The following is a 26591-nucleotide window of genomic DNA, read 5'->3' as shown; positions in this document are numbered from 1 at the left end:
CCAACGTTAAGTAAACTGTGCATTGTGTATTTGTATGGCCAAAGTGAAAACTGAAAACTGTCGTCGTGTTCAGCGCTTAGATAGTCCAGCTGACACCAATCCAATTGTTTTATTTCATCCGCTCATAAATAAAGCATGGGGCAGATGTGCTAGACTCGCAGCTTGCTGGGGAAGGAGCTGGTGCTCAGAGACTGTTCTTCGCGTGCCCCCCGTTGCTGGAGATAAGAGAAGCCCAAACTGAGTTGCTTCCTCTGCCTGAGGCGTTTTGAACTTACAACCTCCCTGATGTCCTAAGCGTAGACGCGTTTCCATGCCGAGCGGTGTGGCTGCAGCCTGCTTACGGCTGCGCCTCTGGCTTCCCTGATGCTTTGCAGTGGGGGGGGGTGCTGCAGTGGTGTTTGTGATTTGGGAGAGCTGTACGTACCACACCGAGCGGCACAGAGCCCATTCCTTTCTCCTCTACTTTACCTATGCCTTAAGGGGTGGACTCATCTCTCAGCCTCAGCCAGTCCTGTCCTGCCTGTCCCTCTTGCTCAGGTCCCTCCCCAGAAGCTGGCTTTGCCCAAGCCACAGAGCGGGACCAAGTTTTCCCGCTCTCTTTGCCCTCCCCTCCTTGCCGCTCTCCCCGCCGTGAGCGGCGAGCTCCGTGCCCGCTGCACGTGCTTGGGGACTCAGGGAGTTGCCGCTCGTGGCAGCAGCGAAGGCCGGCTGAGTCTCGGTTCATCTGCTCTCCGCTGGCGTGTGTTTAGACATTCCCAAAAATAGTCTAGAATTCGGTTCTCGGAGAAAAATAAGTTTGCAATTATGTTAAGACTTTTAATAGAAGGTTGCGGGAGGATGCCGCCAGCAGTTTGCCCCTCAGCACCTGCTCTGCGTTGGTGGGAGGAGTGGTAACGCGCCACTCGACACGGGAGCTGGCCTCGCCGAAGACGGGGAGGAAGGCCGCGCGGCCGCCAGCTCTCACCTCGTCGTTTGGCCGTTGCGTACTTCGCAAGTTGGACATGGTGCGTGAAGATGATGTTACATGGCCATGAGCTTTCAGCTGCCTGATTTACAGTTGCAATAAGTGCAGTGGTTCATCTCCCTACAGTGCCAGCACCTTTTTATTTTTCTTCCTGCTTTTTGGTTTACTCATTTCCTTATTAAAGAATCATTACAGCATAGGTAGAACAGTTTACAAAGGTAAATTTTAAATCATTGCTTTTTCTGATGCATACTCATTGATGTCTTGTTTTTCCTTTAGGGAGCATGTTTCGTAAATTAAGTATTTCTTTGTAAACAGTAAGCATGTACTCCTAATTATTGATAAATATGATTGTTTGTTACCGCAGTGTATTGTCCCAAGGTGTGTTTGTGGCTAGGAAACATGATAAATGTTAGAAATAATTAAATAGTAGAGTTAGAAATAGGAAAAGCAAGCTGTTCCAATTTCCTTCACTTGGAAGTTTTCAGACTGCTTTTGACTAGGGACATCTACTCTTTTAGGCATTCAGAGTTAAAATGCTCTTAAATATTTTTAAGAGATGTGGTACAAAGGATGAATACATTTTTCAATATTAACTTTAAAGGAAAGTTTCATCTGACCAAAGTTTGGCATCACTTGTTTGGTTTACAAAGGAAATATTAAGCCATTTTATTTTTCATTGCCACTGTCATCAGCTAAGAATCCCAAACGAATACTCAGCCCCTCCATCAGCCCAACGTGCAATTCTCTGCTCTAAAAAATTAACAGAATGCATTGTGGCTATAGCAGAGTTGATTTTCAAATATTTACAAGGGGATTATCTGAATTACAGGTTAAGCAGGCTTGTCTTCCTCTTTCACTCCTGGTTGCTTCGCTGTGTCACACAGTGCTTAATGCAAGGTCCATGCTGTCTTCGCCAGGCTCTGCTTTGTTCATTGATGTCTAAAATTGTATCTGTTTTCTACAGAAGGCTCCAGAAGGTTTATCAAAAAATGAATTTGTGTTCTGATGACCCAGTTTACATAGATTTTTATATTTCATTTTTTGTTTTCTTAACATCTGCTTTACTGCACCATCAGGGCAACTGAGAACCTACTGTGTAAATTCCTTAAACTGATTTCAGTGTAGTGACCAAATTACTGCTTTTCACAAAATATATTTAATTTGCCCATTCTCATGTTTCTCTTTCATACAACAGTGTCATATCTCTGGGGCAATTCTCTTTTTTTTCCAAAGCTGCCCCACCTTAAGCACGTGTGGCTGTTGGACTGCTGATGCGTGGTCAGTGCCTTAAATGGTTACTATTATTGTTCTGTGTAAACTAATATTTGAGTTTATTTTGTAATTCTAGTATTAAAAGGATAGAAGGAACACAGCAAAAGCTATGATTATGAGAAATCAAAGGCGATCTATTTTTAGGGCCTTTTTTTCCCCCTTTCTGATATATGTAGAAGGCAGTTTATAGTCTCCTGGTGCTCCTTCTCGAACTCTTCCTCTCTGTCTTCCAGGCTCTGACAGAGACGGCAGCCACAACTTCTAGGAGTTTCCTCGTGTCTTTCCAGTTTTATTTATTGTATTGCTTCTTCCTCTTACCCTGTTCGTTCTATGGAAAGGAAGGAGGGACATGGAAGACACGGGGGACACGCTGACACCTCTCAGAGCATCTGCAGAAGCATCGAAACAACGATTTCCAATGACTCTAAGAGAAGATGTCACCTTCTAATGCAAGGTAATGGCAGCAAACCTAGGTCTGTGTTAGGCCTTGGGATTTTGTGAGAAGTTATTTGATTTGAACAACAAAAATCAAAAATTGAAAGTTAAGAGACTAAAGGATAGGATTTAAAGAACAGCAGTGTGTAAGACAGGACAGGTAAATTCAATAAACCCAAGCGTACGGCTTTAACTGTAACCATAGACATTTGAAGGTCTGGGCAGAAATACTGAACATTAAGTCCTTTCTTCTGACAATTTTGACTTGTTCAGCACTGTTTCATTCAACTCTAGACTTTTTGGCTAAATGGCTAAAATGGAGTGTAAGAGTAAACTGACCCATGGCAGATCTGTAAAATGAGAAGAGGTGGAAGGTTGAAAGCCTGCATTCAAACCTAGACCTGAATTTTCTTTGCTTTTTCCAGAGGTACCCCAAAATGATGTGTTTTGTTACAGATGTAATGGTATGTCATACTAAGGTAACAAAATTCTGAAAGCTCATTTTTAGGATTACTCAAAATAAATTGAAAAGCCTTATTTTGGTTGCTTAAGAAAAAGATTAATTTTGCTTGTCCCTGATACCTGCCTTTTAAGCATCAGTCACATATGGTTTGTTACATTCTGAGTGATGGATAAGTGGGAGCAAGACAGCTAATAAAGAGGCAGGTTTTAAGAGGATGCACAATAGCATCGCTAGTTTTATATAGAGTTGTCAGAAGAAAACTGTAGAAACAAAACTTGACATCACTCAAAATGAAAGTTCACACTGAATCATAGGACATTTGCTAAATTGTTAGGTTTCTGTATTCTGTATGTCTATTTTTATAATCTGAGAAGTCAGCAAATTCTAATAGAGTACGTAACTTTTAACAAATCAGACCTATTTACCAAGGCTTACATTAATTGCATTTGTACATTCCCAGAAAATACATGGCACTTGCCATAAGGAGATCCTTTAATCCTTGTTCTTCAATGTAAATGGTGTGTTAGGTTCTCTCTTGCATGCATATTGTTGCTCAGAGTACAAACTATATGAAGACGCTAGTTACTGGTGTTCAGCCCTGGCTTTTTTTTTCACTGTCTAATCTAAGAATATATCCAGTTATGTTTCCAGAACATCCTGTTTTCTATTCAATTTCTTCTTGATCTGATGCTTTCCTTGGGAACTCTAGAGTGGAGCGTGTTTAGTCTTGGTAAATTCATGTGCAGAAATTTCAGTATGTTTTCCAGTATGTCATGCCAGTGGTCAAGAAGCCTTCCAGGAGGCTGCTGGAGTGCAGGGGCTTGCAGTAGGCACCACCCCATTGTTGCCTGGCCTTTTTTGGATGAAAAAATGCAAATTTAAGGATATGGTATTGAATAACCCGTACACTATGACATGGTTGTCATCTTCTAGTTGCTCTGGTGTGTTTTGGGAGAGCAGGATACTGCAGTTTCAGTAATCTCCATATCTCTACTGGCAGTCAAATTCATTTTTAATCTTCTGGGGTAAAATATTCACACCAGATGATAAAGGAAAAAGTAAATCCTGTAAACTGTTTGTTAGCAAATAGAAAGGTGTCAGCTAGAATTATAAATTATTTCGTCCATCAACAGACAAACCTATGAGACGGCTAAACCAAAGTATTTACAGATATTTTCTGTTGTCTTTTAAGTCTCTCTGGCTTGAAAAGTCTAATCCTACATGGCTACTGGCTTGCTCAAGTAATAAGAAATAGATGAAAGATCATTAAATGTCAAAAAGAGCAGAAATGTTGATAGTTACATTATCTTATACAGGGCTCCTTTCACCCGTATACATTTTTTAAAAATAAGCAAGTGGAGGGCTGCCAGTTCAGTTATCAGCCAACCTTCCTAGCTGCAGGCTGAAGATGAAAAGGTTACACCTGTCAACTGGAAGATGTATTCCAGGAAGAATGGTTTTCAAACCATTCACATGTCACTTCAAGACATGTAATTATATAAAAAGCCCTAAGGTCTGAAAATTAAAATACAAAAAAACAAAGCTATTAATAGTAGATGCAAGTCCTTTAAAACATTTAATTATTCTATATAAATTTTTGCTTGTCCTGAGAAGAATGTCTATTTCACTGAGTGATAAAGGTTTCTGCTAGTGGCATGGAGATTATGCCATATATTCAAAGAAAAGAAAGATATATGTTGAAGGTATTCAGGTCTCACCGAACACTGAATATCAAGAATCAGTAAACTAATCTTATTATTCTGTATTCACTGAGTATAGAGGTTTGTTATATGTATGACCATCTTTTTTTCTGTTACATAGTCAGCTTCAGGAATTGATTGAATTGGAAAGTAAACCATTGGAAACCTTAATGTTTACAGAATAAACAAAACATTGACACATACAGGAGGTTTTCCTTTCTAACCTGTCAGTCTTTCCATCTCTTCTGCTTGGGTTTTTGAAAGTAACTAGGATGTACCTAAGGCACCTTTAGTAAGTGGAAGGCAATGAGAGCAAAGACCTTAGTTTAACCTAAGTAACAGATACAGGGTTGGTAGGAAACTTTGGACATGAAATTCTTTGGCATCTCATCACAAATACCAAGCCACTTAATATCTTTGTTTCATTATTTGCTTGCTATGGGCCTCATGTGTGTTAAGCTAGATAGGTAAACTTTCTAGCCAGTTACCCAAGCATGTTACCAGCTAACATTTCACTAATCATTTGAAGCAGAAAATTACTTCTGTTAAGCTCTTAGCTGTCTTCTGCATTTCTTTCTTTTCCTAATTTTTGTTCTATCTCCATTTGACACAGATGCTAATTAATGAAACTCATTTTGATTCAGCATGAAAAGGAGGGCAAAAAACAAGGATAAAAAGATTAAAATAGTATCACACTTTATCTAGTTCTTATGATTAGAGATACATAGTTTTAAACCAAAAGAACTGCAGGAAGAGTGCCTGGGTTTCCTGGACCACGACTTTTCCCGTATTTCCTATAGGAGATTCTCTTTATGCCTCTGAGATACAGAGCTTCAGTCGGGGAAAGGGATTGTAGGCCTCAGGTTCACCTGCCCATACATCCCCACCCCTCCGGTACTCAGCCAGAGGGATGCTGCGAAACGCAAGGTTTTGTTCACTATTAGGGATGTAGGGCTTCTTGTTGTTTGTTTGCTTCTTTAAAGAGTACTGAGAGCCCGTAGCATGTACCAGAACTCTCTTGTTCTAGTCTTTGTGCTTGTATGTTTAGTGTTTCAGAGTATTTACGTTCTGAACAGACAAGGCAGAAATTTGTGGAGAGTGAAAGGGATAGAAAGTAAAATAAAACACCAATAACTTGTGATATGTGTAGATTAGATGAATTGCCTGGTCACACAGGAAATAGGCAGCTAAGCCAAAAAGTGAGCCAAAATTTCCTCACTCAAAGAATATTTTCTGTATTAAAAGATCTTATGGATAAATGATTGTTGTCTTTTGTTCGAGTATCATCATCAGACATTACAGTGGCTGTCAATACATCAAATTCTTTTTCCACAGTGTCACCAGCAGATCTTTTCTAGGGACATAGCTAAGCTGAAAAGCGACTGCTTCTTTATTGACAGACCCAGTCTAGTTTTAATCTCAGCAGCTCAGCTACTGCTATTGATACAACTGCAATGGCCACTTGAACTGTGGCTTTGGATGTGACCATGCAAACTGCGGTATACCTATTTGTAGCCTGGTGGATGTCGTCCAGTGTCTGTCCTTTGCTTAGCTCTTCCTAGTAGAAGAGAGAGAATTTAAAATAATGCATGTTGTTCTGTTAGAGGCATTGATAAGCAAGCAGTTAAGCATACCTGGCCTTGCCTATTTAAACAAGCTTATATCCAAAGCCTAACTGTAACTGAAAGATGTAAATATACATGGCCATTCATGCCTTGTTCTTTTGCAATATACAATAGCTCAAATTTTATATCATACTCTAGCATAGAGAAACCCATGTCCTGTTCTTCTTTTTTCTATGCACGATAGTCAAATACGAGATAAAATGTAGTCCAAAGCTACTGTTCTCAGAAAACATCTATTTTGGCAGCTAGTAAACATGCATCCCAGAGACAAAATGAAGAAAGAACAGCCTTCCAGAAATCTTTAGCGAGTACTTGTCTTATGAAAGATACATTGTAACATATCCAAAAACTAACAACAACAACAACAAAATTTGGCTTCCTAGGAATGTAATCACCCGTGACATAAGTAGTTCTATCTTAAGACATGCTTTAAGCCGTTGCACAGAATAGTTTTCCAATCTCTAAGTGGATGAGTGAATGAAAAGGTGAGTGAAAAGAAAGAAGGTCATGTCAGTAAAATGACCAAATAAAAATGTTTCATAAGGTTGAAGATGCTGAACAGAAAGGGTCTCAACCAAAAATATGTCTGAGAAATTTATAAGTTGCTTGTTTGTATAACCCTTCTGTACAAGCCATGGAAGATCTCTAGTAAATTTTACTTCTTGTACTAGAGGAGGTGCTTCTGAGCAAAGTGAACAAGACTGCCAAAGTTTCCCAGGATACATCATCAGACCTTGCTTTGTTTTTCCTTCAACTTTTTCCAGTGCTATTCTTTCCCCTTTGAGCATTTTTGAGTCTGAGTTTTGATGTTTTTGGCAGTGATCATGACAGTCCGTAATGTAGACTTCCGTAGTGTCAGTATGTCACCTGGTAGCTTTGGTTGCCTGGATTTCAGCTGTGTTGGAAAGTAGTGATTACAAGAAAAAATACTTAATTTCTTCTTGTTAGTCCCACAGATTGCTTCTCTCAAATCTGAACTGCTTGGGACATTATTGAGGAAAGCACTAGAGCAATTTGGCCAGCAGTTCATAAGTAATAAACATAGGAAATTTTATGAGTGTCATATATTGACAAGCACAATGCTCCTTGCATTCATTGCATGGTGCTTTTGTTGCCATTGGTTTTTCACTATTAAAAAAAATTATTATAGAGTAGCTCCCAGAGGCAAAATTCTGATGGTCTGTTTTGTTGTGCAAACACACAAAGACATTAAACTGGTACAAATGCATTGTTTAAGCTGTATGACTTCAGTTAGAAAATACTATCTCGGGTATTTAGTAAAGTCTTTCTTCATATCCTCTCTGAGATCATTTGCAGGTTTCTATTTGGGAATAATTCTCTTGTCGTAGAACTACTTTTTAGAGAAGGCTCTAGAAATACCAAAGCTGGAACAACATAGGACTAGATGGTAACTTAATTGCATTAGAAAAGCATTTCTAGGAGAGATTAGCAAGATGATGACACTACTGTAGAAGCGCTAATACGTGCTGTCTACATGCGACTGGGTTATAGTGCATAAAGGAAAGCAATCTGAAAATGTATAAATGTAGCTATTTTGATGTCGTGTGCCTTTCTACAATCTCTTTCAAAACTGTGAGAGAATCAACTTTCAATAAGCAATTGGGAGTTCTTGTTTTCTTATTGGCGTACAAGTTGTTTACGGACTGAAACAGTAGGATAAGGCTATCACACATAAATCAGTATTCTGAAGCTTCTAAGAGAAACCAGGAAGAATTACAAAAAAAGAGTGGTGGTGGATTTGCTAACAGTCTGCGTTGCTGAGATTCGGTCGTTAAAGTTTTTATAGAGAAAGGTGTCTCAACAGTGCTGCACCACAGAACACAGAAATGCGAGCATTGGTGTATACAGCTAAAATTTTGTAGGAGAAGAAAAATGTTTGGTGCAAACATTGTTCTTGCATTTGGCAGAATTGCTGTAGTCAAAAGACATACAAAATTTTATCTGAAATGTTCTGGCTTCTGGCTAAAATTGTGTATTTTCTCTAATCCACTATTTAAATTTCTGTCTACAGAAAAAGACGCCAAGGGTTGTGGACATGAAATATAAAAAAAATGCTCTATAAAAATGCTCCCTCAATAATGTTTCTTCTATTGAAAGAATTTTGCATATTAATATATATGTTCTGAAAGCAGTAAGAAAGTAATATTGATGAAACAATGTATCTGAATCTAAACATTTCTGTAGCTTTGAAGTGTAATTGAGTAGCTGAAAGAGATACCACTATTATTTAGCAATACCTGGAAAATATGTAGATTAAGTTCAGGAGGATTTACTACTAAGTGATTTTTTTGGATAGGAACGCTTCTTTTACTCTCATATATGTGAGTACAACTAATAGCTTGGCCTGTGCTCTGACTGCTGCTGTACTTATGCTAGGTAAGAGCGTACATCCAAATTATCTTGTTTGTGCTAAAATGATCCAGATAACGGGGATTTTAAATAGCGTAGTCTTTCAGGTGCTTTTGTGAGGCCCTTCAAATGATTTGGGTTTGTATAGCTTAGTATTAATCAAGGAAATTTCTCTCTCTCAACTGAATGTGAAGCTGATTTCCTAATTGTTTTCTTTACTTTTTCTTGATAAATGGGACTAGGAGCAGCATAGGAAGTGGCATCTAAAACATCCTTTTCTGTGATCATTGGCAGTCATCACTGCCGTCGCCAGTTAAAGGTTGATAAATGTTTTCTATCTTATTTGTTTGATATCTTCCTATCACACCATTATAGAATAAGACTGCCTGTTGGTCTTTAAATATTGTAAATTGAACCTGAATGAATATCCCTGTACTTTAAAACCAAATTTATTGTTTAGCCAGCTAAGCTTGAATAAATGTTCCCTTCCTATACTTAGTTTGAACTTTGCTTCAGAATTGAAGATACACTTGAAATTCTGCTAAACTTGCCTGTTATTTTCAACTACCTTGCTTCATCTAATAGAAGACATTACCTGCTCCTATGAACTTCTCCCGTTCTGGGCCAAACCTTTAAATCCCCGTTCTTTTGATGCTAACCAGCGTATACATAGTAATCTCCTAGGTCTAAGGGGAAAGGGTGGTTCCCTCCTGTGGCCTCTTCCCCTCCGCAGCTATCTGTGGAGCGTGCTGTGCTATGGTCACGGCCGCCTTCAGAGGAGGATCTTGTGGCAGCTTGCACTGGGCCCACGGCCAGTTTTTTGGAAAACCGTGCAACGAACAGAAGAAAACTGAAGGGTGTATTTGGGCTAATACTGGCATAGAAGCCCAGTGGAGCTGAGAGGAGTGGGTGTCTGCTTTGGAGGGGAAGACAGTGACATTGCTTTCTCTGGGTCTCTGGTTCTGGGAACTAAATGGTGATGCTGCAGAAGGAAGAGACCGGCCCGATGGTGCTGACGAAAGGGAGGGGAGGAACGTGAGGACGCAACCGCTCTCCCGTGGACTGTCTGAGCTCTCGCTCCCTATTTAGGTCAGTTGTTTTTAGACTGCGAAGATACTGGCAGGTATGGTGTAACAAGGGGATATTTAATGATGAGTTAAATGTAGTGATTTGAATGTAAAGCCTCCCTGTCAAAATACTAAAAGCTATAGAATTAAAAACTAGGCATTTCAGAATGGGAATCTGTAATTAGTAGACATGTTTTTTAAATGCCTGGCCTGCCTTGTTCATCTGTGCAGTACTGGATTCGTAATAAAGGAGCTGCGGAGCTGGCAGGAACTGCTTATTCTGTTTCTGATGGAGGCGTTCCCCACCTTCTGAATTCTTCACTTAGCAAGCTCAGTAGTAATCTTCCAATTTGAACAAATTATTGATTAATATGACGAGGTGCATCAAATTTTTCACAGCAGTGCAATTTGCGCTTTCTAGTAGAGATATCATTAAGAAACAAAAGACAGACTTTTCTTCTCTGGTGGAATGTTGAGGAAATTAAGGTGGATGTCATATGGCTTTAGGAATGGGAATGAATCATATTGCGTAGGTTGATGTTTGAATTAGAGAGACACTAGAAGAATACAAGTATAGCTGGTATACCAGTTATGGTTTTTATGTGCAAGAAATCGAGTATGTTTATGAATTGCAACCCAGATGAAAAGAGAAAGTTATTGTGATTTTCATGCCTATAGGTATTCAGTATTGTTCTGAATAAGTTTGAGGCAACTGTTTCCTGACAGAGAATAAATACTGCTTATATTGTGTATTTCTCTTTTGATTATTGTTATTTTATATATATAGTTTGTTGTACAATAGCTATCCTGTTTCATTAGCTGTAAGATGATTTCAAGGGCAGCACCATCGTTTTCTCTGGTTTTTATGAGGTATTAACATACACGAATCACTAGCCCAAGATGTAATTGAAGCCAGAGACTGTGACAGCTGAAAAAGGGTTGTGTGTTTCTAGTGATATGAAAACTGTCCTCAGTTAAAAAATAGGCAGCTTACAAAATGTATAGGATACTCATCTTTTTGATTAATGATGCAAGCCAAACCCTAAACAGTTTGATTAGGAAGAAATTTCCCCTCCCGGCCAATTTTATCATAAACTTACTATACCGAACCCATTGGAGACAGAATGCTGGGCTACACTGGGCCACTATTACAATCCTGAGTAGTAATTACGTTTTTGTGAATAATTGATATTTTAAATTAGTTGTGGGAAAAAATAACAGAAGGTTCTCAGCGTACCAGCTTCAGATCCCCTTTTTCCCATATCAGAGTGAAATCCTGCCCTTCTCCTTTACTGTTTTTATCAAGGTGAAACATTCCAGTCGATACGAAATAAGAAAAAATGCATATGAAGGCCTAGATTCCTAAAACTAATGGCAAAGAAGTAATTTTCTTCTCCCTTGCAGTAAGTAGCTCTGGGTGTAAGTCACCTACACTGAAAGAGGAAGTTCTAATTCTTTTTCTCAGGAGATGTGAACTTAATTATTTAACCTAAGTTAGCACCCTACCGTAAGGTAAGTATCCCAAGGCCTCTCCTTTTGACGCTGTTTTATTTTGTCTAATAAATAAAGTGAGCAAATTCAGTGAGTCAGTGAACCTCAGCACTAGATTGGAGCATTACTCTCTTTTGCTGTCTCAAGGACTATTTTAGTGTGTTATACAAATTAAAACAGTTTCACAAGAGGGAATATGGACTACCCAAATCAAATATAATATGGTGTTACAGTGATTAGGAAACATCTCTGTCAGGTAAGAAACCCCTGCTGAAATTCAGTATTTACTTTGAGGATAGGGATTAGCATCCAGGTTTCCAGGATAAATTAGACTTGAATTTTTAGAAGCTTTCTCAAACGCTTAACATTTTGCTTTTTGCCAGTAAAGATCTCAGGAATTCTTGTTTCATCTTACACACTAAGGTAGATTGCTAAACCAAATTGCTGCATTAGGTGGGTTCACAAGGGTAATCATACAGCAGTGCATCCCTTTCAAGACCCCCATTACTCTGGGACGAAAGGTGTTGATGATCAGTTCCTCAGGTGGTGTAATCTCATGTGATCTGAAGGACATCAGTGAAGTTAAACCCATTTGCCTCAGCAGAGAACTGAGGCCTGTATCATTAATGAAGCACCACTACCAAAGTTCAAGTTTTAAACTTTTGCAGTTCTCTGAACTCTTCTTTAAATGAAAAATGGGATGACTGCGCAAAAATCTGGTTTGTTTGCCATTGACTTTGTCTGCTTAAGGTAACATTTTTATAACTTTGTTTTCTTTTCTGTTCAACAGCACCTTCAGGCTTGAAGGAATGTCTATATCTGGAGGCACATCAGTTAATTTCTTGCATATCAGATTCGTCATTGTGACTTCTTGCAGGCCAGATCTGAAAGCAGCCGGGAACGTGACCCTCCTTGGCGCACGGAGAAGCCCTTGGCGTCGGAGCACAAGCGATCATGCGTGGAGGCAGCACTGAGTCGTCCGTGTCAGATCTGACAGCTACGAGCTGAGTCCTGGCAAAAGCCACAGCCTTAAATCCCGTTCAGTCAGAACGAAGAATCAAGGGGACCAAATGTCTTGCCCCCTTACAGAAACTGCTCTTTCCTAGCCTGACGCTTGGGTTCTGCACCAAGCAACTGGAGTAACAAACAGTGACTTTTTCATGGGGTCCAGCCAGCATCCAAAAAATATTTCAATATGTAGCCAAAAGGAAAAATGAAGCACTTCGGCGATAGCAGGAAACGAACGCATTTACTGTAACGGAGGAATGTTGCTGTCCGTGGGGAAAGAAGACCTCTGTCATCCCTTGTATATATTCAAAGCCATACAGGAACAGGGCACCGGTGATGTTAAATTGCTTCAATGGATGCCATCTCCTGTCCTCCACCCAGATCTGAAGGAGTTCAGCTGTTACAGATTGCATCTCAATGCACTTCTGGTATTTGCACTGTCACTTCCATTCAGGGTAATGATGTGTGCCACCATTTGCACAGATGGCCCCGGGAGACTTTTAACCACAGCAAGCGATATTTTGCAGGGGCTCCAAAAGGAATCGAAAAGTAAGAACTGAAGAAAAGAATTGCTCTCTCTTTCGCAGTGGTGATCTGTCCACTGAAAGGATTATGGTTCTTTCTTAGGTTTAAATGTATATATACATATACATACATCTCTATATATATGTATATATATGAAAAAGCATCAACATGATATGGTGGATTTAAAAAGGGATATAATATTTTTTTAATAGCATCCATTTTTTATCATATTAGCAGCCAAGAAATTTAAACTATCGAATTATACATCTAAAATGTTCCTATTTGAACATTGACATTATCCTCCCTGTTACTGTTAAAGAAAATAAGTCATTTGTAATATGTATTTGACATAAAGTTTTTCTAGCCATTTATCTATACTTCATGGAGAAATGTAACAGACGAACAGCATTTTCAGTTTATTTTTCTAAATAAATGTGTTGTTTATATTATTTGCAGTCACTCATTTTGGCTGGTTTTCATTATCTCCAAAAAATGATTTAAAGACAGAACCAAAACACAGAAATTGTTCATGTTAAGCTGTAATGATTTGCAGATCGAAAGCTTTAATATAAATATTGTAATTTGTAAAATGATGAAGTATATTTATACAGGCACATATGTATGGAAAACTAGAGAAGGTATTTTAACTCTTAATTTCAGAACATAGTTTATTTTAATATCCACATGAAGAAGTCTGAATATGTGATGGGATAGATTTTTTTACTTTCACTAACTTTAAGCAAGTGAAGATTTGGATGTGTAAGAATGAAAAGAGTGTAGTCTAATAATGGCAGTTCCCCAAATTACACACAAACCTTTTATCAACTGGCTCACTTTATTCAGGAACTGTTTTTTGGGTTATATTTTGTGTTAGGGTTTCTGGTTTCGTTTCTTGGAGGTGGGTTTTTTTTTCTTTTCTTTTTTTTTTTTTTTGGTCATAGCATACTGGCAAGACCATAAAGATTAATTCTATTATTCTATTTAATCTCGAACAATGAGAACCTGCGGGATAAGAGATTGTTCATTACAGCCGTTTACAGTTAAGAACAGTCATTGTTATCCATCTGCTGGAGTGTTTTGTTATCACGTGATTGACCATTTCAATGGTAGAGTTGTTTTGAATAAAAATATATATTTTCCTTTTCTCTTAGTCCATTAGCCTGTGTGTAATTTTAAGAGAAAAGTAAAGCATGCCATTCTAGGTTCACTGAAAGTATTCGTCCTGAATGGTTTATAAAGCTGAGTAAGTTTTGCTTTATTTCCGCTGCTCTAGGAACCTATCAATTCGGTGCGCGCTAACGGAGGAATGTTCTTTCAACAAAAAACGGCAAAGCCAGACCTCGTTTTATCTGTGGGTTAGCCTCATAACGGGCACATGTTTTAATTATGTAGTGCTCTGCTCTAATGTGCTAACTTGTGCGTGTGGGTGAGTGTGTGTGCGTGCGCGCGCACCATTACCTACTGAGGAATGAAATGACAGCTCTGCCGAGTAAGTGCCCTAAGTCCTGTTACTGCAAGATGCTCGTGTTACTGTATTTTGGGGGAGAAAGACCTGAGCTCTGTCTTTGCTTGTGATTCTGATGCCATAAGCAGCTTTTACAATTTGTCAGGAAGTCATCAAATGAAGTAATTAAATGAATGTTATCCCCCCTCGGCCCCTCCCATTTCAGCAAAACCTGGGATGCCTGGGATCATATCCATTTCATTTTTATTTTATTTTATTTTAATTTTTCCCTTGATGCTATGGATAAATTAAATCCTTGTATATGTAAAGGATGATGGCTGTGGTTTGTTCCCACACGTTTTAGGTTATGGTTGCCTAAGTCTTGTCACTGTGACTTCTCTTTTGTATGTCATTAGAATTGTGTATCTGGTCACACACCTTGCATGGTTGTGCATGCTCCCTCTTGGGATAACCTGTGTTTTAGAATTGAGGAGCTTACTCTTTCAAATTCAGACTAGTATTCATGTTTTATGAAGGGGCAACATTACAGAAACAGGAAGAAAACTCCAGAATGAGAATTTGAGCACTTCCAAGATTATCTAATAATAATATTTGGAAAAGGTCTTCTGTTTGTTCACAGGAGTGCATTCATCTAATAATCGAAAATAGCCCAATAAAAATTCAGTGAAATAATGTGTTACCACTTGAAATACTTTTCTGCTATGCTAACCCAGTTCTAGATCAGCTTCTCTGTGGTATTTTTATTGTACAAAAACCACCTGAAATTCAGCACACAATTTTCTTCAGAAAAACGCAGCAGATATGATCAATAGTGACCTGGTGCCAGGAGAGATTTTACGCTATGTATGTGATGCAAAAATAATAAACATATAGGAGCACGCAAGCCTAATTTTAGAGACATAAATATAGTTGTAAGAGGACATTTCAAATCGTTCTTCTCATCCACGTGCTGCTGGTTGCAGCTCTGCATTAGCCGAGGGTTTACGTGTTGGAGAATGGAAATTTCAGCGCGCGCACACAGACACACGATATCAGATTCTTCCATCACTTGGCACTGGGGTAAATCCATATTTCTTGATTTTTGTAGGTTTAAATCAGACTGCAGCTAAGTATTGTGGTGTAGATTCAGCTGATGTCTGTCTATTATGCAGATACTTTGCTGAGATGACACAAGAAAATAAAACTACTGGGATTTCAGAAACTATTGGCAAATAATTAGCACTGAAATATTTTTCATAAAGTTTAAAACCAGAGGAGACAATTAGACTAACTAATTTTGTACATTGTTGCCACCAAACTCAACCAGAGAGTCACCATATTTTTCCCATAATCTTAGGTTGAAACACTTTGACCAGACCAGCGGAACTTTTTGACTAAGGTGATTTTATGATGACTAATTTTAAGCACCAGTGTCCTTTGGTAGGTTTGTGAGGGTGATTTATATAGACATGCCTGCAGATGTGGCTCTAGCATGAAGTGGCACTGTTCCATTATTTGGCATTTGAAAACGTATCTGAAGCATGCTTGAAACGGTCAAGTGTGCAGAAAGAAAAAATCTGACACAATTCTGGATGTGTCCACAAGACTTGCTTTTAGTACATGTATTTCTTTAAGCATGAAGACTGTCCTCAGTTTCTTTTGGTTCATGAGAAAAATAGGGATATGTTGAAATGCTTGTTTTGTAAAATGGAGGAAAAAGGTAGATGAGCACGACTGTGAAAATCTTGAGAAGACTGTAATGACTGTGTTGCTATAAAAGTGTCTCCCTCCTGATTCAAGCAGTCGCCGCAAGTCTCACGTGGCGGGTAACCTCGAGGGACAGAACTTTGTCTCTGATGAGGATGCACACGAGGTCTGTAACAAAGCGCTCCAGTGACACTGGAAATAAAGCCTGTGTGCAAGACCCATCCTGGTCCTGGCGCGTTGCCTGGGGAGGGCGGGAGGCTGGCCGTGTTCCTGCTGCAATGTCTGAACGTTTGCCCTTGAAGGCACATCAAAGCTCATCCGGAGACAGCTATGTGGGCACGTGCCTGCCGACTGCAAGTGCGAGGCAGGACATATCATCAGGGGTTGGGGAAGCCTGCCGGTGAGCCCTGCGGAGAAGCCTGTCGCTGCGAGACCTCTAGGAGCCCGTAGCAGGAGAACTGGAGCCAAGAGCTTCTGGAGGCAAAATTTAGGATGGTGGGGAAGAAGTTGTAAGCCTCAATCTCTTCCATAGCATGCTCTGAATTATGGAGTGGCTGGGAGGGAAAGATCAGTCTATGATGGCTGATTTTAAGTACCGTTGTCCTTTTGTTGGTTTATGAGTGATTTATACAACTGTCTAAAGCAGCAGTTCAACAGCATTGGCACAGCAGACCTGGGTCTCTACAGTGACCTTCCCTGAGTTACGGGGTGGCTGAGAAGAAATACTTTGATGTGTAATTGCAAAAATGGTGTAAGGAAAAGGTTCAGCTTTGACAGGAACCCAGGCGACCTCAGGAATACCGGACTCTATAAAGAAGGGATGACATTTAAATCAAGGTCACAAGTGAGTCTACTGAACGAGTGGGGAAAAGACAGTAGGTGCGGAAGAACATGCGGTTTGAGATTACACACCTAGCAGGGTGAAGCCGTAGGAGTGAGTGAAGGACAGGACTGATCCTATAGAAAAAATTAGACTGAACAGAGTGACATTTAAATAAGGTACATTAAAAACTGCAAGTTTTCTTGGAGGGCTGCTGAGACTAAATTATTAGTTATCATAGATCAGATAGTTGTGGATCTCATGAGAAGCAAAATCTACGTTTTGTATAGTAGAGGGCCTGGTTCAAAATATTTTAACTGAAGAGCTTCTGTCTCGGTTCAACATCCTTGCAGGACGGCAGAAGCCAAGAAATCCCCCACACACTTGTGCTCAACTTCAAAAAGGGGAATTCATAAAAATAAGGACTCCCGCAAGGAAGAAACTGGAAGTAATCACTAAGAGAGTTAAGTCATGGCAGATGGCACAGTGACTGTTTAAGACACTGTATTGGAAGCACAGAGCAAATACATTGTGCTTAGCAAGTAAGACTTGAGAAAGGGCAAAAGGAAGCCAGCGAGGCTGTAAGCAGCAGGGTAGCGCACACTGTTGAAAGCAAGAAGGTATCCTTCAGAAAGCTGAAGTCTTGTGAAGAAAATGGAAAGGACTGTAAACTTAAAAAAAAAAATACAGCAAGACAAACCAAAATCATTGCAAGAGACATAACAGCTAAGAAATCCTATTTCTAAAATAGCATCAGGAAGTCTGGCAGAGTGTCTGTAGTGCCAAAAGATAATCAAAGAAAACAGAAGCACTTAGAAGAAGCTGTATGGACAAAATTATTTTAATCTTTTACTTCTGCTTTCACCGTAGACAGGTTTTGGGAGCTTCCTGTACAGGAATTCTCTATGGGGGAACTCATCAGAAGTGTCAATATAAGGTGGTAAAAAAACAAAATGAGGAAAATATTGAGACCATATGGCATTCACTCGAGAGTTTTAAAGGAACTCAAGGATGAAATAGTCCAAATGGTAATTATGTTGTGAAATTCATTGTTTGAAACTATCTTGATAGGTTTTAAGACTGCAAAGTTACACATATGGTGCCAATCTTGAAAGGAGTTTCAGAGAGGTCAAGGGAAGAGTACAGGCCAGTAAGTGTATAGACCAGTAGGTCTGTCCTTGGCAAATTAATAGAAGCTATAGTAATCATTTTTAAAAAAGAATTAGTGGATATTTGACAGCATCTCTTTTGCCAAAAGCTCTCAAGGAAACAGTACTGCCAGCTAAGAGGAAGGTTCCTGCTCTGATAAAAAAAAATTAGTTAGAACATGGGAAAGAGAAGGTGATTTTCCACAGTCAGTTTTCACAGTGGAAGGAAGCCACAAGTGAAGTCCCATGGGGACATGTACTGGGATCTTTGCTTCTCAACATATATGTGAATATGTTGGAAAAGAAGTGAAAAGTAATTTGGTAGATTTGCTGAAGACACTGAATTATTAAAGGTAGTAAATATGAGGGACCTGAATGACTGGGTATTTAAATGGGAGATGAGATGCAGTGAAGGTAAATATAAACTGATGTATATGAAAAACAATTTTTATTTCACATATTTCACTCAGCTTGGCATTTTGCAGTTAAATATCTCCATGAAAACATCAGCTCTGTGGTTAGCAGGTTGGAAAAAGAAGCATGCATGAGATTACAAATTATTAGGAAAGGAACAGGGAAAATAACAGTGAATATCATTGTAGCAGAATATAAACACATGGTAGGCCATGGTATTTAACAGTTTAAATACTGTGTGCAATTCTGATCCTCATATAGAAAAAAAAAGGATATAATCAAACTGGAGAAGTTTCAGAGAATGGGCAACGAGGAGAGTTAAAAAGGGTAGGAGTGGATTTTGTATGACAATACGTAACGATTCTTCAGCTCAAAAGAGAGGTGTGCATGGGAAACACGAGAGCGAGCTCGCAAGTCACGACTGGCAGCAAGCGAGCTCTGTGTTTTCCAGTGCGGGAGCTGCGGGGTGTCGAACGAAGCCAGCAGTCTGCAAGCGCAAAGCAAACAAAAAGGGGGCTGTTGAAGGGACACGGGGTGCAACCGTGGAGCTCCTCGACCCGGCACGTGGCAGGTGCTAAAGTTTATGAGATTCAGGAGGGCCTGTAAAAAGCAGAGAGAAAAAATTCGCCGTCGAGAGCTACTAAATGAAAAGATCCCATTTCTGGCTAAGTCCTGAACGACAAACCGCTGGTGGCAGGAAGGGTATTACGGAGAAGCATTTCCCCCTATGCCTAGGAATGCATGCTCTATTCCTATTTTCTTCCCTATGCTTTTGGTCACTGTCAGGTACTTTGTAGCACAGCTGTTCTTACGCCATTTATTTAGGCTGAAATCCCGTTGAAGTCGATGAAAGTCTGATCAATGATCAGAACATTCTGCACTTGTAAGGTTTAATGTGTATTTTACAGAGCGCTGTAATTACTCCAAACGATACAGTGCTCAAATAGACAAAACTATCCAGGAGTGGTCATGTGGAAAGCACAACAAAAAAAGTCAAAGACAGGTAAGGCATGCTGTTCTGAAAATTATGCCATGATTAAAAGTTCACCTATGTATTAGTTCATTAACCTGCTGCATGGACATTTAGATACTGGTGTTTAAATAGGTGTATGTAACACCAGTCATCAAAAAGAAGACTGCAAAGCAGACAGATACACACTTTGGAAAGTAAAACATGCCCTCATGGCCATAGCTAGCCATCCATTGATTAATGCTAATTATATTTTTGTTAAAAGTAAAAGTGCGCACTCTATATTTTCTTGGTTTTATTGCTGGAATAAGCACACTCTTCTGGTAAATTTTATTGCCGTATGAGTTGAAAATGGAGACGACTTCTGAATGATCAGATTATGGAGCTTTTAATTTACTTCTGAGGCCTGCTTTAAATCAGACAAAATCCCTTTGAATTATATATGTTTGATTAGCTGGGGAGTTGTTCATTTGCTTACACCAAACTGACAGCAGTTAGACTTAAGGCACTTTGATTATTTACAATGCAAAATTTATCAAGGCCCTTTATTTTGTTTGAGTTATTCCTAATTAAAACACATCTTATGGGAACACTTAGACGGCAGAATTTAAAACTTTTGAATCTAATTTTGAATGACTATATTGATTAAGAGTCTACGAAGAACCAACATGTAAAAGTAATGTGGAATGAGACAAAATTGTATTGACCTATTATTATTTGATTCCATTTAAGGAGATCTTGAAATAGCAATTAAAAGATTGTTCAGTAATAATTGTATAACAAGACATTTTTCATAGAGCAAATGTTTGCTTTTAAAAGTTGCAGCTGGGCAAGTCAGTGTATCATTTCTATTTGTTACAGTTTAGTGAGTATAATGTTAAGACTTGTTGTGTGTGTCAGTGTCACAGTTTGTGGTGCTTTTTTATCCATCATTCCTAGAACAAAACCTTGCTTTTTTTTCCCCTGTTCGTCTATAAGGCCATCTGCTTTCACATTATTAACAGGCCTTTTATTTGTTCATTCCTCTATTTCCAAACTACAATTGTCATCTGTGACCTTACAAAACAAATGTAATTCATCTGTTGGGGATTTGTTGCCTATTGATCATATGTGTTACCCTTTTTTTTGAGAAGCAGGTATTACATGTTGGTCTTGTGTTAATGGACTTAGTTTAATCTAGCTTATACTAAATTTATCTTATAGAAAAGGAAAAGTGAATACTTGGTATTTGTTTGGAAAACCTAACGAAAGCCACTGACTTTTCTGCAGGCAACTTAAACAGGCCTTTCTAAGAACAAACTCCATTTAGAATATCTTGGGAATGGATGAGAAGTGGTTCCACATACCTGGTTATGGTTTTTGTCTGCTTGAACTAACAAGGCGATGTCTTGGTTTCACTGAATGAAACCACCACTATATGACTAACCTTTTACGAAATGTTTCCACTGTCAGCAAAATTTAGACAACTTTTTTGACAGTGGAGAGAATCTTAGCTCACATGAAAATAAGCTTCTAATTAAGATTTAAAATTATTCCATTTTTTTCTCATTGTATGCAGAGAGGAGAGTAATCCAAGGATGTGAAAATGTAGGGTGGCAAAAGTGAGATCTTCGTAATGTAAAAAGAAAAAGAAAAGTAAGAAAATTACATTCGTTTTGGTTAGGTGCAGTCATACTTGAACTGAAGACATATTCTAAGGCCCATAACTGAGAGACTACTCAATTGTGGCAGGGAAAGCAGTAAAAGGAAATTTCAAGCTGAACATTAGGTTCCTGGAACTGACGCCTACTAAAATGTGAACCGATAAATGATAAAATGTGTATCATTTTGCCTTCAAACTGCATAGAATCCATAGAATGATAAACCATGCTGGTAAGAATAGACTTCTGGATATCATCTGTTCCAGGCTCCTATTTGAGGTGAGAGTATCGCCAACAGTATCGCCAGATCAACTAAACTTTCTCTTGACAGTCTCCAATGACAGAGCGTCCACACCCTCTCTGAGTAACCTGGTCCAGTGCTGCACAGCCCTCCTAGGGAAGAAGTGTTTCCAAATGTCCAACCCGACCCTTCCTGCTTGCAAGATGCGGCCATCGCCCCTTGTTGTGTTGCCTACCACTGCTGCAAAGAGTTCAGCTCTGCTCTTTTTGTAACTGCACTTCAAGTACTTGTAAGATGCTTCAACTCCTCTTCTTTCCTGCCTTCTTTCCTTTCCTTTCCTTCCTCAAAAATCTTTACCCGTGTATTTTGTGAAGCTACCCAGTTCAGTCTAGCAGAAGCAGCAGCCTTGTAGAACTGAATAGGACAAGAAGTCATTGCTAAACTGCATCAAGACCCTTTCAGGCTGGATTTGAGGAGAAAGCTTCTCAGGACAGAGAGGCACTGGAATAGGTCTCACAATGCTTTAGAGGTCTGGAAGAGCAGATTAAACAGTAATCTGGCAGGAAAGGTTTATGCACAGTTGTTCATGAGGAGGGGATTGACCTAGATGACCTTTCTATGGCTGGGAGAGAAACCGTCGATCGGAAGACGAGGCTTGGGATTCAAGCAGTACGAACGCACTAATGACTGGGAACAGGCAACCTGGTAAAAAAGGTGGGTGAGATCCCAAGAGTAAGAATGAAGGTTATACTTCTCACTTACTCATCTGGATTTCAGACAGCTGTGTGGTGTTCGTTATGGTGTGCCTGAATATGACCAACGAGACTACCTATTACAGCAGGGTGATTGTTGAGTTTTAAAAAAGATGTAAAAGTTATAATCAAAACACTGTAGAAAAGCCTCCAGGAAGGTGAAAATTTTCAGACATAAGAGTATTGCCTGTTCTGCTGGATGCAGGTTTGAGACCGAGAGTCTAGCCCCCAGTCTGTCACACAGGCAAGCACTGAACCCCTTTGAACATCTTATCTGAATTTGTTTTTAATTGTACTCAGTCCCTATGCATATGAAAATACGTGATCATCTGTGTGGACAAAATCATAATGAAGAGCAGAAAATATTAAATTACTCTGGACTTGGTTTTTGCTTTCACTTAATCTGGATATTCCAGGGATCTGGGTATAAAAAAAATTTGCTCCCACTTAAATTCTACTTTCTCTTGCCAGATTTACTTAAATGAAAATTAAGCCTTCACTCCTCACCATTATTTATCTTAGTCAACAGCAAACTGAGTAATTAATGTCAACTTGGCCAGTTGTAGTATAGGTCCTGTATTAAAGTAGAATCAGGATAGCTTTCTTGGAGGACCACAGTGAAATGAGAGTGGGAAAAGGGCTGAGGCTATGTGATATTTGTCATCATTTAAGATGTACTATGTGAGAATCAGAATTATCTTTTGGGTATATATCTTCTTCTATTAGCATGAAGCATAAGCAGATGGAAAGCTGATTTAAATTAGACAATTCACTTGAAGGTAGCTGAAGCTACATAAGATGAATCTTACTTTAATGTAAGACATGAAAATTTTCATAAATTCTCCCTATTCAAGAAGATCACTGAAATAAGTTTTGGCCAATGTTTAAAGGACATGTGTAAAAATAATTTAGTAATTCTCTGCCAGATTCAGTGAACATCAACAGTAACAGTAACAGATGAGCTTGCTCTTGCCAGGATTTCTGTAAGACATAGTGGAAAAAAATCTTTTATTGTTATGTCTCTTTTGTAAAGTGTTCTAGTATAACCTTGTTATATTTGTTACAATCCATTGTCTAATAGAAACCATAGAGATGGTAAAAAAAAAAATTAGCTTTATCAGATAAATAGAAGGCATCAACTTCACAGAATCTCATATACATCAGATTCAAACAGATATTATTAGCTGAGCATCTCCACTTGCCTGCATTAATACTTAAGAAGTCTTTCTAGAACCCACAGTAGAAATTACCATACTTCTCTTTTTTTGAGCTCCTATTGACAATGCAGAGCCACAGACAGTTGTGTTTACTCAGAATATGTAAGTGTGAATATTTCTAAGCAAAAAGATGTCTGCAAAATCTTTCAGGGCCCCATTAGTATGAAATGGGCATCAGTGCAATCCCTGAGGGGATTTAATTTGGACTGTAGCAGGAAATGCAGTTTAATGTTGTCTTGAAGGACAGAAAGATTGGGGCTCCAGGCACACACAATAAAGAACATAGGGAGTTTTCAAATGCATGAATTTCAGGGGTAATATATTCTGTTCTTGTACCCTTTGGACGCATGACCGATAAAAGTGTACTTGTGACATAGATGTGAAAGGAAGCCTTCCAGGAAAAGGACGATGGCCAGCACCTGCTGCTCTCCTGCTGTATTGTCATGGACTGCTGATCATTTTTCCAGGTAGAAACAACCAGCTTACCTGAGGGATTTTTTGTTTTGGGATGTTTTGTCTATCATCAGTTTTTAAATTTTACCTATTAAGGATTTCAATATTATGAATTAATTAACAATCATCTATTTTGAGATCTGCAATCTCCTTTAATTCTCTGGAACAAATAAGTAGAAAGTATTTTGTTCTGCTGAAGTCTCATTTAGTTCTCAGGCACAAAGGTCACTGGGACCAGCTAATGTAAGTGTCCATCTTTACCCACCTAAGTTCCTCGCTATTTTTGTTTTGGTATTTATCAGACCTTAGTTTCTTTCCTGCATTTATCCATTTTCTCTTTAATTTTCTTTTTGAAAATGGAATAGGTTTATTTGCTCAAACATTTTGAATTATCTCCTTCCCTGGTAAAAGCTGCCCTCCATGATGGTATCATACCAGTTTTTGTTTCATTGATATTTCATCTACTTATATACACGCATATTTATACAAATATATTTTATGCTGGGGTAGATGAAGTTGCAAAAATACAATCCTAATGTTTGAAATTTATAGATAATAGTTAGAACTGCAGAGATTGCAGGCACAGAGCTTGCATGTTTAGATGCTTCTTTTTTTAGTTTTGGATGAAGAAGTTTTGACATTTATCTTCATGGCCATCCTGCCAAGGGCAATTCATTCTGGTTAATATCTTGCTGAAGAATGGAATGACAAAAAGTATTGGAATTAAGTATTATACATGTTACATACTTCAGTAAGGACTATTTGTCAGGCAATGTTAATGGATCGATAGTGCTGTACAGTAATGAAAAGCTGTTTTTTCTTTAGATTAAATAAAGGAGAATTTTTTGTCCATTTCCAATATAATATTCAATTGACAAATGATGGTAACGGTGCTTCCTGAGCCTCCATGAAACTGCAGTTCCACAACTAAGTACTTCTCAGAGAAAGCTTGTATATAAATTGTGATCATCTGGAGACAGAATATGCTTAATACTGGTTAAAATAAAAAGCTTCAGTATAACCATGAAGCACTGAATTCTTGGACTTTTACTCCTTTGAATCCCTAAAAGCTATTTCTCTGATAATGATGCTCTTTAGGGGAATGTGGTTAGTGAGCTAATGAAATATGCAAACCACTCAGAGGGAGGCATTTTTTAAAGCTCCACTAAAAGGGTGTAAGCAGCAAACATGACAAATATGAAGAAATTATTTTCTGAACACATAAAGAAAATTTTACTTTCACTATAAATGGAAAAATGCCAATGTCATGAAAGTACTATAGCATCCTTTAAAGCACAGGGACCTATTTGCTTGAGTGGCCTTTAATCAATTTTTTTTCCCTTGATTATTGTTCTGCTGCCTGGAAGTCTGTGCTATTATCTACCAATGTATAGCTATAGGAGCAGAGCCCTATTTTACTGAGCGCCTTAGGATCCGCCAGAAAGAACAGGGTCTGCTGAATTAGTCTAGTGCTTAGAGGATTCCTAAATTTTTTCCACGGGTCCTCACAGCCCTAATTTCTAAACTATGTCCATAGGTCTCCTCTGGGCCTTCAGAAAGGCCAGGAAAACCATGGCAACTAAATAAGTCTGTAAGCACCAGCACTGTTTCTTAGCTCTTTCATTAAAACAGACATTGAGTTATATCTTCATAAAAGAAAAGTTCCTTTGGAGCTTCTGAGAAATAATTACAGAGCATCTGGTGCAAGCCCACTGCAAGTGTGCTCGTTTTCATTCCTCATTCTTCGTAAGGAAGGATACTTTGGAGTACCTGCCCCATATGATACCGGTCCCACCACGGGCACATCTGTAATACTCATTCCATCTGTTGCAGAGATGCTAGGAGTGATGGTGTACAGAATGTTCTGATACTATTAAAAGTATGAAAGAGGGGAAAAAAAAAAAAAGAAATGAAAAAGCAGAAGGCCTCTATATAGACGAATATCCTGCCCTTAACTAAACATGACTCTAACATAATTTCTACAGCATCTGGAGTGAAAGTGTAGACTAAATAGGTTTCCAAGCATCATAGTTCCATGCACTTTCAAATTAAAGAAATAAATACCAGCTGATTCCCTGCCAGAAAGTGTAACTTTCCGATAGATAGTAATTATGCATATAGCAAGGCTGTATGTCTTAGGTAACACTTAAGAGATCTCATACCCCATATACAAAAGATTTCTGTGCCTCTAAATCCAAAGCCAGTGTTTGTCCAGGGAGTGTTTTCCTATCCGTCTCACGTACTGGAATCCAAGAACCTTAGGGGAACCTATAAATACATCATATGACAGAAAAAAAAGCTCTAGTCAAATGCAAATTATTTAACAGTATTTCAGAATGATAAATATTAGGACATTATTAAAAATGACATCTGTGGTAACTCAGGTCTTCAATAGGCATAGAGAGAAACCTCTCTGGTTTAGTCTGCGAAATAATATATATCTTAATGGATGAGCGCAGGGCTCCTTGCACAGGATGTGGAAGACGAATGTTTCAGAGCAGCACAGGAACCAGAATACTCAATGAGAGGCAATCTAACAGAAAGACTCCAGCCCTGGGTATGTCTTTTGTGCGCGTATGAACTCCACATATGTACACTGGCACAGAGAAAACCTGCCTAGTCCACTTAATTGAAACCAAATCAAGATCAACGTTTATCTATTTATTTGTTGCTCATTTATTTATTTATTAATGACACATAATTAATCATCAACAAACTATACATTCGGGGTCAATATCAGCAATAGAACAGATAAAGCATAACATGAGAGACAAAGTGTTAATAAACACCCAAATTTCTAAACACCCTTCTCTAAGAAGTCCCAAGATGTTCACATCACGCACACACGCTCTCATAGGCAGT

General features: G+C 38.7%; 1 protein-coding gene across 4 annotated transcripts in view; it reads left to right on the top strand.

Moving 5' to 3' along the window:
• Positions 1-14067, top strand: part of LOC135323450 (protein Largen-like) — a 151911-nt gene extending 137844 nt beyond the window's left edge. The window contains exons 3-4 of one of the 4 annotated variants that reach the window (XM_064501520.1): positions 2578-2693; positions 12181-14067. The gene's annotated coding sequence lies outside the window, so the exon portion shown is untranslated. Of the gene's footprint in view, positions 1-2472; positions 2694-12180 lie in introns of all 4 variants that reach the window. The other 3 variants (XM_064501521.1, XM_064501519.1, XM_064501522.1) reach the window with 3 other exon arrangements.
• The last annotated feature ends 12524 nt before the right edge of the window (positions 14068-26591 follow it).

The sequence above is a fragment of the Dromaius novaehollandiae genome, chromosome Z (assembly GCF_036370855.1).
Source record: "Dromaius novaehollandiae isolate bDroNov1 chromosome Z, bDroNov1.hap1, whole genome shotgun sequence".
Classification (NCBI taxonomy): domain Eukaryota; kingdom Metazoa; phylum Chordata; class Aves; order Casuariiformes; family Dromaiidae; genus Dromaius; species Dromaius novaehollandiae.
This window is presented reverse-complemented; position numbering and strand designations above follow the sequence as displayed.